This window comes from Spermophilus citellus, assembly GCF_964194105.1.
Source record: "Spermophilus citellus genome assembly, chromosome: X".
Taxonomy (NCBI): domain Eukaryota; kingdom Metazoa; phylum Chordata; class Mammalia; order Rodentia; family Sciuridae; genus Spermophilus; species Spermophilus citellus.
Window position 1 is genome coordinate 31,721,317 of NC_138190.1, and position 13,621 is coordinate 31,734,937.

Consider the following 13,621-nt stretch of genomic DNA (forward strand, 5'->3'; position numbering starts at 1 on the left):
CTTGAACCTGAGATCCTCCTGCCTCAGCCTCCTGAGCTGCTGGGATTATAGGCATGTGCCACTGCACCTGGTTCTGATACGGTTTTGATCCTTCTAAAGAAGAAAAAGATGACAAGAATTCAGAAGTCAGGCTGTACAAGGATTATCTGAAGGAAGTTACCTGCAAAAGGAATTGGAATTCAGGGTTGACTTAGTTAAGTCAAACAGATAAATTACTTTGGGGTAAAATCTGAAACCAGGAAAGACCAATGCCCCTCAAAAAATCTTGTTTGAATATCTCTTGTTTTCATAGCAAGTATAAAAAGGCTGAGGGAATCTCTTAGAATCTCACTCTAGCAGATCCTGTGTCCTTGCAACCTTGCACATCCTCTGACCTATATCTAGACATAATCAGACTATCAAAAGATAAAGACAAAACAAGAGTCACAGAAGAAAATAACATCACTAACAAGGGATCTTTAATAAGATGAAGTAGCTGATTTCTCAGCAGAAACCATGGAGGTCAGATATACTTGTTGATATATACTTGTTGATATACTTGAAGTGTTGAAAGGAGAAAAAAAAAACCCTGTCAACCAAAAATTCTATATCTATCAAAACTAACCTTCAAAATTGAAGGCGAGTCTAAGGCATTCCCAGATAGATAGAAACTGAATTTGTCACTAGCAGATTTGCTCAAACTAGAAATATTAAAGGGAGTCCTTTGAGCTGAAATGGAAGGACAATAAACAGTCATTCAAATCCCATGAAGAAATTAAACACAACAGGAAAATAACTACATAGATGAATATATAAAAGGTAGCATAAATTTTTTTTGTAACTCTTTTTATTCTATCTGAAGAAATAAAGCTTACTAGTAAAGGTAAATGCAAGCTGGATATGGTGGTACATATCTATAATTCCAGTGTCTTGGGAAGCTGAGACAGGAGGATCACAAATCTGAGGCCTGTCTCAGCAACTTAGTGAGGCCCTCAGCAACTTAACAAAACCTTGTCTCAAAATAAAAATAAAAAGGGATGGGGATAAGGCTGAGTGGTGAAGTGCCCCTGGGTTCAATCTCAAGTGCCAAAAAAAAAAAAAAGACAAAATTGTTGAAATTGTTGCTAGATATATATATATCTTTTTTTTATATATATATATATATATATATATATATATATATATATTTTTTTTTTTTTTTGGTACTAGGGATTGAACTCAGGGGCACTCGACCACTGAACCATACCCTCAGCCCTATTTTGTATTTTATTTAGAGACAGGGTCTCACTAAGTTGCTTAGCGCCTTGCCATTGTTGAGGCTGACTTTGAACTCACAATCCTCCTGTCCCAACCTCTGGAGCTTCTGGGATTACAGGCATGAGCCACCACGCCTGGCAAGAAGCACATTTTTTAATGATAAAACTGTCAATCCATCAACAGAGCAAAAGATGGAAGAAAAACATGTGATGGGATGTATTGTTGTGACCATTTAACAAGATACAGTCATAGAAATGGTATCTAATTACATTCATGGGTTTTGGGGATGGGGTCCTGGGCTCTTGGGATCATTTTTAGAAAGTGTACCTGCCAAATCAATGTACATTTTGACATACATTACCTTGAACCCAGACATGTAAGCTATCAGTTTAGTCCTAATCAAAACACATAAACTCTTATAGCAAAGAATTTTTCTCACTAAAGGTAGAAGAGGGCAGAAGGGAAGGCCAGGGAGATTCAAAAGAGGAAAAGGCTACAATGCACCACTTTTAGCTTTGAAGGCAGAGGGGACAACATGAGATGAAATATCATGGCCTTCACAAGCAAAGGGAGACTGTCAACAGCCAGAAGAGGAATGGGTAACTCAGTTCTCCAACTTCAAGGAAAGGGATTCTGTCACTAACCTAAATGAACTTTAGATGAAGCAAATTCTCACCCTAGAGCCTCTGGATAAGAGCCCAGTGCAGCCAACACCTTGATTTCAGTCCTGTGAGATTGAGCAGAGAACCTAGCCAGTCCACCTGGAATTCTGACCTTCAGAATTGTGAGGTAACAAATGAGTATTGTTAGAAGCTGCTGTTTCTGGAAATTTGTTACAGAGCCATAGAAAAACAATATAGCAGATCAACAGAGTACCAGTATAGAATCCCCTGTTAATTTATTTTTTACATGGTACTAAGGATTGAATCCAGGGGTACTTTACCACTAAGCTACACACCCAGCCCTTTTTATTTTTATTTAGAGACAGGATCTCACTAATTTGCCTAAGCTGGCAAGTGAAAACATCCTGAGACAGGATCTCCATAAATTGCCCAGGCTGGCCTCGAACTTGTGATCCTCCTGCCTCAGCCTCCTGAGCACTGGAATTACAGGTGTGTGCCACTGCATTTGGCTTCTGTGTTAATTCTTATCTGTCTTTTTACCCTGATCACATGATTAAGGTACACAGCAAATGTATATAAACCAATGCTGTCTGGGGCAAGAGATGGGCCTGGTAAATTCAGGGATTTCCCAACCCAGACAAATCTGTTTTATTATTGCTTCAAAAGGGGAAGGGAGAGGGATGGGAATAGGAAAGACAGTAGAATGAACTGGACAAAACTTTTCTATATATGAATACATGACCAGTGAAACTCCACATCATGTACAACCACAAGAATGGGAAGTGATACTCCATGTGTGTATGATATGCCCATTACATCCTACTATCATGTATATCTAAAAAGAACAAATAAAAAAAAACCATTATGTTCCATCATGGCAGCAGTTTGGGCTGTAATCTTGTGCAGGGGGATAGATGAACCAAGGCAGTATTGGGTAATATGTGGGAAGGGCATATATGATCCAAGTGCACAACTTCAACTCTATTTTCACAGTAGCACATAAGGATAAGATGTATTTTCATGGGACCTGTAGAATCTGCAGAATCTATTTATGAGATCTTTTTGGAAAATGAATAGAGAAATTTATCTAGGGATGTTCTTTCTTAACTGGTTTTCTCTCACTGAGAATCTCCCTGCATTAAACACAGGTGGCAAAGACAATATGTTAGTCACCCTGCAGCCCCACCAAGTCCTGCTCTCAGGGGATGCATCTCTTCAATAGTAGCGGCCTCACCTTGTGCTTCTGTATGAATCAGTGCAAGATGGGCTTTAATACCCACTTATTTGCATTTAATTTTTCATTCTTTGTATTATCTCATCCTATTGTTCATAAGGTTGTATGCTTTGAGGTTTTGAGTGGGAAACAAAGACACCAAGACAGGAGTTTGATCCTTAACCCTCAAAATAAGAACTTCCCATCTCTATTATTCTTTCTCTCCTCTTCCTCCCTCTGCCTCTCCTGCCTCCTCTCTTGACCACTTGTGGTTTTTTTTAAGTTTATTTATTGGTTATTTTTAGTTATACATGACAACAGAATCCATTTTTATATTATTATCAATGAGGATAAAATACAATAGACTGTAAAATGACCTGGCATTCAGGGTAAGGGGTCCTATTCAACCACATCATAGACATATTCAGGAGCACTGTCAAGGCCCATTTCAAATGTAAAAAAAACCTTGAGGCTCATCTCTGGGAATACCTTCAGTCAAGTCCTTAGTCCCAGAGGTGGAAAACAGAAGGTGGGGGTGACCCCAGATGGAAGTTAGTGAAAGGGGGAGGGAGGTGAACCTGGATGGTGGTCAGGATACCTTTTCGATACCTATTTTACATAGATTTTACTCCATGCTACAAACTCCTAATCTACACACCATAATGGGTTTTTCCTATCAGGCCCCCTCCCATGTGGCCGGAGTTCTATCTTTTCTTGCTTAAATAAATCCTGCTCCGTGTACTCTTCCCTTCTGTGACTGTCCATGGATTTTTTTTTCCTTCAACATTTTTGAGATGAAAACCCAGAGGAAATTGGTGAAGCGGGGAATCTAGTCTCATCTCAAAACTCGGGTTTCAATTATACAATCTCTATCTCACTTTCATGCTCAAAGGCTAACACTCACTTGGGCTTTTTTCTTTTTTTAATCAGCTAAGCTCAGGAATTTTCAAAGATTAATTATGACAAGTTACTGTGAAATAGGAACACAGACCTTTTGGCAATTGCCCTTTCATCCATATGAAGGTTGAACTTTAAACAATTGACTAAGTAATGTACCTTTCATATGAGCCTGCATTTACACAAACCTTTTATTTTTTTTGGCACCAAGTTTTTGAGGTTGCTCTGAGACATAATTAACCCATTCCATAAGAAGATCAGTTTCCTTCTTTTAAAAGATTTTTAAAAATTTTTTTAGTTATACATGGGCACAATATCTTTATTTTGATTATTTATTTTATGTGGTGCTGAGGATCGAACCCAGGGTCTCACACGTGAGAGGCAGGCACTCTACCACTGAGCCACAACCCCAGCCCAGATCAGTTTCCTTTCTAACAGGTTATTCCCTTGAGTATAAGCTTATTCCTCAGGGTTGATTTCTTTCCATGTTTTAGTATCATCTTTGTTCCAGCTGACTTACTCTGTTTTGCTGGTATTGGTGTCGAATTATCTGGGGGGAAGACCTGTGTAGGTCAGGAACAGGGCCTCACTTGAAACAGGACCAGGAGTGTATTTCTAAGAGGACAAAAATAAGTGGATAGACTTAGATTATTTTATGTGCTGTCCACTGTCATCCTAGGTGCGCTGGCCGAGTACCATCAATTATACACATGAATGCAGTCAATCAGGTCGGAGTGCCCTAAATTCCAGGTGAAAGTTCCTTAAGTCTGAGGCATCTGTGTAAAAGGTAAGATGTGCTACATTTCCAAAACTTTGTGTCTAAAATCTTATTTATGGTGTGTCACAAACTCAATGCCTCTGTAGGCAGGACAGGTATATAATAGCAGATGATGTCAACTATAATAAACTGGGTGTGTGTGCTATCTGAAGGGAACAGTCATTCCCCAACCCCTGTCTAATGTTGCCACTCAGATTTTGTGACCAGCACTGCCTCATCCTCTGACTTTTTGAAAGAGGAAGCAGATGCATGAATTATTTTATATGAATTTTCCCCATTTATAAGTATTATTTCAAACAAACTTAACACAACAGCCATGACAAAGAAAACACTCCTGTAGGCTGGACTTAGCTACTTGATCAGTTGGTGACCTTTGAAACCAAGGGTTTCATGTTATCTCATTTTCCTTATTAGTACTCTTTCACTTAGAAGGTGTACATATTGAGTGTACAAGCACTTTTTTTGGTGAGGGATAAGTGCATAATAAATGATATAATTTATGTAAGAATGACATCTTTTATATAAAAATCAACCTAGGAGTGTGAAGTGGGCCTGGGAAATTTAGAGGAAGTCAGTAATGAATAATGTGACCACTGTGTATCTTTTTATAAGTTGTGTGGTGACTCTGGGGAAAGAGGTCTGATAACTTATAATGGAACACTAATAAGAGACTTTGAAAAACCTGGTTAAACCCCAATAAAAAGGTAAATGACAGAGTCTGGGGAAAGAAGTCATTCCTGAAGGCAGTTGGGTCCATTCTTCAAGGCTGTTTCTGAAAATAAAGCTTTAGGGAAGGACACAGAAGGATTTTGCTAGTCTTGCTGGCAGTTTGTGCGGTTGCTATGAATTGATGGTAGAATTAGATGAATTTGTTGCCTAAACCAATTGGAGTTTCTGTTTGTTTTAAATTGGGTATACAATGTATCATGCTCTGCAGCAACATTTAAATAGAGTTTTAAAATGACTGGGTTATTCCTGGTGGCACATGCCTGTAATCCCAGCAGCTCCGGAGGCTGAGGCAGGAGGATCGTGAGTTCAAAGCCAGCCTCAGCAACTTAGTGAGGCCCTAAGCAACTCACTGAGACCCTCTCTCTAAGAAAATCCAAAATAGGGCTGGGGATATGGCTCTGTGGTTGAGTGCAATCCCTGGTATACCAAAAAAAAAAAAAAAAAGACTTGGTTATTAAACCATAAAAAAAGCTCATTTTTATGGTTTGCATATGAGGCAGTCCCTAAATGCCCATATGTAAGTGCAGGAATGTTTAGAGGGTAAAGTGATTGATCGAATTGTGAGACCTGTAACCTAATCAGTCCATGCTAATTTGAATGTGCTGAGTGGTAACTGTAGGCTGGAGTAGGTGGGTCACTGGTAGTGAGCCCTGGAAGTATTGTTCTTCTGGCGGCCCCTTCCTTTCTCCCTCTCTCTGCTTCCTGGCTATCATGAATGGTGCAGTACTCCTCCATCATGCCCTTCTGCCATTATGGTCGGCCTCATGTAAGGCCCAGAGAAATAAGACTCTGCCAACTGTGGACCAAAACCTCTGGAACCATGAGCCAAAATAAACTTTCCTTCCTCTAAGTTATGCATGTCAGGTATTTTGGTCAAAGTAACACCAAGCTGACTAACACACTCATCAACTTCAGGAATTCTCTGCTACAACCCTCAACTTGTGCCAGAATAGTCTCAGAGAGAAATGGAGAGTGTCTGATTACAATTTTGTAGAGTACTACCCGATACCTTTAATCCCTTTCTGATCATGAAATTCATTGTCGAAGTTAATATAATAATGTTGATTGAGGTACATAGATCTTCCTCATAAAAAAATTGGGGAACTGGGCTGTGGCTGTAGCTCAGTGGTAGTGCACTTGCCTGGCATGTGTGAGGCACTGCAACTTAGTGAGGGCCTATGCAACTCAGTGAGACCCTCTCTCTAAAGAAAATCCAAAATAGGGCTGGGGATATGGCTCTGTGGTTGAGTGCAATCCCTGGTATACCAAAAAAAAAAAAAAAAAAAAAAAAAAAAAGACTTGGTTATTAAACATGTCAGAGGGATCACTAAAGCTCATTGTTATGGTTTGCATATGAGGCAGTCTCCAAATGCCCATATGTAAGTGCAGGAATGTTTAGAGGTAAAGTGATTGATTGAATTTCGAGACCTTAACCTAATCAGTCCATACTAATTTGAATGGGCTGAGTGGTAACTGTAGGCAGATGATTCTCAGCACCACATATAAATAAAAAATAAAGGTCTATCAACAACTAAAAAATATAAAAAAAACAAAAATCTGGGGACCATAGAAGAAGCTGTTTGTGCCCTGCTATGTCCCTTCAGTGTTCAATCAGACATGCAAAGGGCTGCTTATTGAAACACCTGCTACTGCTACTCTTTGCTTGAGGACTTTTTGTTTTGTTTTGTTTTATTTTTGTGGCCAAGGAGGCAAACTCAACTTATATTTGTAACAGGGGTTCACTTGATGCTTTGAGTATATCCCTTGTGGCTTTGAAACTTAGATTTTTTTTTCTTTCTCCCAATCTTCTTTACCCTAAATTTCTCCTCCCTGATTTTCTCCTTCCTGATCTTTCTCTAATCTTATTTTCTCTGAATCACCTCTATAAAAGCCCCCTTTTCCTGTGGATGGGCAAAATCACAGCCTTTGGGACAGAAGTCCCCTATATTTCTCCTTTGCTAGCAAAGCAATAAACTTCTTTTTCCTTTTTCTCAAAACTCTGTTCTCATTAATGGATCAGCATCGGGGAAAAGGATTGGGATTTTGGCAACATATTCAGGGCAAGATGGCCAGAAGTAGCCTTTAACCAATGACTGGTAAGGAGTTTTTGGATAACCAGTTCCCAGGTAATACTCATCTTGCTGGGCCAGGGACCACACTGGGAGAACCACTGTACTAAAAGCATGAGCCACGTCCAGGACCATTTTAGAATTTGATCATGTATGGCTGGGGATATAGCTCAGTTGGTAGAGTGCTTGCCTCACATGCATAAGGCCCTGGGGTCAATCCCCAGCACCCAAAACAAAACAAACAAACAAAACCCAAAAAACAACATTTGATCATGTATTCTTTTGGTAGAATAATTTTCTAAAATCTATTTTTAATTATACCTCCTACCAGTGGAAGTCAATTACTTGAAATAACTAGTAGGGGGAAAAAACTTTTGATTTATATTTTATGTTAGCTATTCCCTTCCTGTGATTTTAATTTTCTTGATGCTAAGGTTAACTGTTTTGGTAGGACTAAACTAGTATTAAAATTCTTTAGTGGGGCTGGGGATGTGGCTCAAGCGCGCTCTCCTGGCATGCGTGCGGCCCGGGTTCGATCCTCAGCACCAACAAAGATGTTGTGTCCGCCAAGAACTAAAAAATAAATATTAAAAATTCTCTCTCTCTCTCTCTCTCTCTCTCCTCTCTCACTCTCTCTTTAAAAAAATTCTTTAGTGCTAGAAGTTTTCTAATATTCCAGAAAAATTCAATAGCATTATTCATAAATCTCGGCAGGTCATATGGGACTTCTTCCACAAGCAATCTTTATAATAATAAACCCTTCATAAACGTAAACACAAATTATTTCATCCTGTTCATAATGTCAGCATTTTAAATTAAGTACATATGTAAATTATATGGCATTTTCTTCTCTGTGATCATATATTTCTTTAAAGGGAATAATATCACTTCAGACTTAATTTTACCTGCTGTCACCTCCTACCTAAATGAGTCATGTCAAGTACTGCATGCCACTTCTCTTGACAGTTACCTGAGAGTTGCTGTTTTCATGCATTCTGGTGCTTTTACTCCTCAAAGTTCCTTGATGTATTCTGAGAAAGAAATTATATTGATTGACTGATGAGAAGAGTTTGTGGGATACTGTTGAAAGCCATTGGTGTTTACCCTTGCCCTCCATCTTCTTATCTCTGAGAATTTCCCACAGATGGTTAATATTATCCTGGGCCTATTTATGGTGTAACCCCATTTTCTGCCAAGTTCTTGAAAACCAGCCATTCACTCACCTCTAGTCCTCTAGTCACTTCTAGGCTCTTCTGTTCCCTCCCCCACTGCTGATTTGTTTTATCCTTTTCCTCTGATAAAACTAACCTAAGGATTTGGGGTGTGCCCAACTTCTGAATCTTGGATATAACAGGGTATAGAGAACATGGTGGCAGACCAACCCAGTATCACAAACTTACACCACCATGTTCCTGTTTCCTTAGCTATGCCAGGCACCGGGAATTTCCCCTCAGGCCTACCTTACTGCTTATCTCCCTGCTCCTTCTGCCTTCTCTCCCTTGCTCTCATCCCTACCTCCCTTTTCCCTGGCTTCCTTCCAGGCCACCTTAATCTCTCTCACTCTGTTTCACAGTGGCATTCAGCTCTCTTTTCTGGCTCTCCTCCAGTTAAACTTTGAGCAAGGGTCCTCACATTTCTCCATTAAAAAGCTAGTCAAGGCCTATCATCAAAGTATAGGATTTTTCTAAATGAAAGCGCTAGCTACTTCTGAGGTGATTTGGATCATTCCCTTAGAGAAGAAGTGGCTGTGGTCAGTATTATTTTAAGTACCAGTTTTTCTTCTGCTCCATCTGTCAAAGGAAAGACAATAGGGCTCCTTGCTGCTGAGAGTATTTGTGTGGCCTGGCCCAGGTTTAGAAAGGAAAACTAAGGTGACTTACAAAATATGTTGTTGCCTTTTGTTAAAGAAAAAGCTTTAAAATGATTCTTGTTAAAGATAGAAAGGAGGGCTTTGTTAGAGGAGACTATCACAATAGGTATGGGAGAAAGGAAATCGAGAAATGAAAGATAGAGACCAGGCAGAGATACATAACAGGCTTGGGTTTCAGGACTCTTATGGGACACGTTCAGGAATCAGAGCCTGGCAGGTCCTAATGTAGGTGGTGAAGGGTTGGGTTGGTATGAGGAAGTAGTGAGCTTTTTTGAGAAAGGCCCTAGGACGGGAAAGTGAAAATTTTCTTAAAATGGCAGTGGCACTTAAGATGGCTGTCCAGATGCTAAGCAAGGACCTTACAGTGGGGACCTCTGGAATGGATTCTTGCAGTGGGAGATAGATTGGCCTCCATTCTAATTCCAACAAGGACAAGTGGGGCTTTAAAACCAAGAAGCAGAGCAGGAGTCTGTGGATGGAAAATGACTAAAAGGAAATATTAGGGGTCAGAGTGATTTTTGCTATGCTAACTCAATATAATTTTTTGTGGAACACAGGCAGGGAGATGAGGTATCATCATACATAAGGCTTTTGTCTGTGCCCAACTTCTGAGGGATTTGATCCTATATTGAGTGTGGTCAGATGCCCAGGGTTGGGGGGGGGTGTTCAGTAAACTGACATTGCAAGATTCTTACTTAAATTGGATTCTAAAAGGACAGAGACAGTAGCCCAAGGTCAGGCCTAATTGAGCAGAGGGCTCAGAGGAGCCTGATTAAAGTTTGGCCAAGAGTCTTTCTCAGTTTTTCTTGCTTAAGGAGTGTGGTAAGTCCAATTCTTGTTTATTCACCTTTTGTCCACTAAGGATCAGCTGAAATTTGTAATCCCAACTACTCCGGAGGCTGAGATAGTAGGAGTTCAAGTCTGAGGCCCCTTGGCAACTTAGTGAGACACTGTTTTGAAATAAAAAATAAATAAAAAGGGCTGTGAATGTAGCTCAGTGGCAAAGCAACCCTGGGTTCAATCCCCAGTATCTCCCTCCCCCACAGCCCTCCAAAAATAAAAGAAAGGAAAGAAAAAAGAATCTGCTGGACCAACAGTTCAGATTAGTTAAAAGAGGATATTTGCTGGAAGGTACAAGCAATTGGGCATTTACTAATGGGGATTTCCATGAGAACAAAAAGGAAAACCAAGGCTAAGAGTTGATATTCAGTTTCTGAGGTGAAAGCAACCTCATTTGGTAGAGTGAGGACAAGAGTTACAATTTGACAAAGTTCCTGGTTTGCAGGGTTTTTTTTTCCTTTGGGGGTGGGGTGCTACCAGGGATTGAACTCAGGGGCACTCAACCACTGAGCCACATCCCCAGCCCTATTCTGTATTTTATTTAGAGACAGGGTCTCACTGAGTTGCTTAGCACCTCCTCATTGCTGAGGCTGGCTTTGAACTCATGATCCTCCTGCCTCAGCCTCCCAAGCTGCTGGGATTACAGGTGTGTGCCACTGAGCTGGGCTTCAGTTCAGTGGTATGATCTTAAAAGTTATCAGAAACCTGTACTTTGGAGTACTTGTCAGAGTCTTTTCCCATGAATCTCTTTGAAGATGAAGCACATTGGACTGTAGCAGATTGCCAATGCTCTCAGAAAAGAATTAGAGTAAAGCAACGACTCTATGTGAATGATAAAAGACTTAAAAATGGCCACAATTAAAGATCTGATGGGAGTTCGTTTGAGAATAAAATTTGGTAATTTCTGAGATACGCAACAAAAAATAATAACTGGAATTATGATCATTAGCATTGTACCAAGATGTATCCTGAATAGCAAGGGTAATGACATGCTTTTAGAAATTGTATTTAATTTCTGAAATACAGATCTGACCTGGGGTGGGTTATTCATCACTTCTGACTTGACAGTGTTTCTCTGTGCAATTTAATGTATTGAATAAACCTTATTATTTCTAATATTCATTTTATAAGGTGAAAGAACAAATCCTTTGAAATCTTGCAAGGATCCTCTGGGAAATCTGAAAGTCTGTTCAAGAACAAGAAGATTTCAATTAAGATTTGATTTTGAGATGCTGCCAAAGGGTTTGAATACTTGATTAAAGAGTATTACAGATCACTATGAAATAATACTTAGGTTTTCTTAAATAATCAAGAATACTATAGGGGCTGGGGTTATGGCTCAGCGGTAGAGCACTCGCCTCGCACGTGCAAGGCCCTGGTTTGATCCTCAGCATCACATATAAATAAATAAAACAAAGTTTTAAAAAAAGAAATTTTATTAAAAAAAGAGTGCTATAAAGGATAACATAAGGCATAGGAAATTATTCTGGTAACACACAGAATCTTGTCTTCCCAGGAAAACTGAAAAGGTAAGCAAAAACCTTTTACTCCTCCTTATTAGTAGAAAAATAATAATCCAAGGAAGATTTGTTGTTCTAGTTTTTCATCAATATACTTTTGACATTAAAGCACATTAAAAAGAAAGAAAGAAAAAAAAAACTTCAAAATAAATCCATTGAGAAATTAGCCAGCTGGGTTATGTGAGATAACATCTCTTTTCCATAAATCTCTAAAAGCATTTATTCAGTTTTTTCTGCTGTATTTTCCTTTTCCTCATTCTGTAGCAACCAGTTGTTTAGCCCTAGAATAAAATTACTTTCTTCCCTTGCCCCAAACAAAAACACATTCATCATACTTTATACATTTTCTTCATACTTTATACATTTTCTTATCAAAACACATCCACCTTCCTCATATACTTTTAAAAAATGCTTTTACCTTCATGTGTAATTTTATGGAAGCTATGGACTACATTTTGGGTAACTGGAGAGACATCTAGCAGCTGTCTGGATGACTCCCAAGCCTATCTGAATGGACAAAGTATCCACTTCTATTTCTAAATAGCCTCTTTCCTCTTTTCAGTCTCAGGTGGGCTGCTTTTGGGTGTCCCTGAGTCCCCTGAGAACTTCCACTGGTAGACAGGTGACCTAGAGTTCAAATGGGGAGGGAAAAGTTCTGACCGAGGTAGGCTGAGGGTTGAAGCAGGTAGGGTTGAAATGGGACTTATCAAAGGATTTGAGATAATTCAAGACAAGATTAAAGGTAGTAAAAGAAGGAAGGAGAAATAGAGGTGATGGGAAGGGAAAAATATTGGAGGAGCCAGTTTGGGGGAGTTCTTGAATTTCCCAAAGAGGCCACTGAAGTTCTACATTATCCTTAGTAAAAGTACGCCTCGAAGAAAGGAAGAAGACCAAGTTGATGGACCAAAGTTTCAAGAAGGGGGCTTTTAATCGACTGAGAAGCTCCCATGTTCTTAACCAATAGTACCTTGACAATAGAAGCAGAGATATTCGGGACTCAAACCCAATTTATATTCCTTATAGAGATTAGCCTCTATAAACAGGAAAGCATAGGCCTCTAGAGCAGACTCAGAACCTTTTTTGTTTTGGTACCAGAGATTGAGCTCAGGGGCACTAGGCCACTGAACCACACCCCCGGCCCTATTTTGTTTTTTATTGAGAGACAGGGTCTCACTGAGTTGTTCAGCCCCTCACTTTTGCTGAGGTTGACTTTGAACTCACAATCCTCCTGCCTCAGCCTCCTGAGCCACTGGGATTACAGGTGTGTACCACTGCATCCGGCCTCAAAATCATTTTTTAAATTAATGCAATATTGTTATATATACTAGTGGGGTTCATTTTGTACATAATCATACTTGCACGGAATATAATTTGCTCCAATTCAGTCCCCTGCACTTCCCCTTTCCCTCCCCTCCTCCCTCCCCGTCTATCCCCTTCCTCTATTTTCCTTTTATTTTCATAGGGATTCCTTCATCCCCACCCCTTTCCTCCCTTGTTTTGCTCTAGCTTCCACATATGAGAGAAAAACCTTAAGATCCTTGACTTTCTGAATCTGGCTTATTTCACTTAATATGATGTTCTACAGTTCCATCCATTTACCAGTGAATGCAATAATTTCATTCTTCTTTTATGGCTGAGTAAAACTACATTGTAGACATATACCACATTTTCTTTATTCATTCATCTGGTTCTATGATTTGGCTATTGTGAATTGTGCTGCTGTACACATTGATTTGCTTATATCGCTATGTATGCTGATTTTAGTTGTTTTGAATAGATACCAAGGAGTGGGATAGCTGGGTCATACAGTGGTTCCATTCCTTAGACTCAGAATCAGAATCTTAAG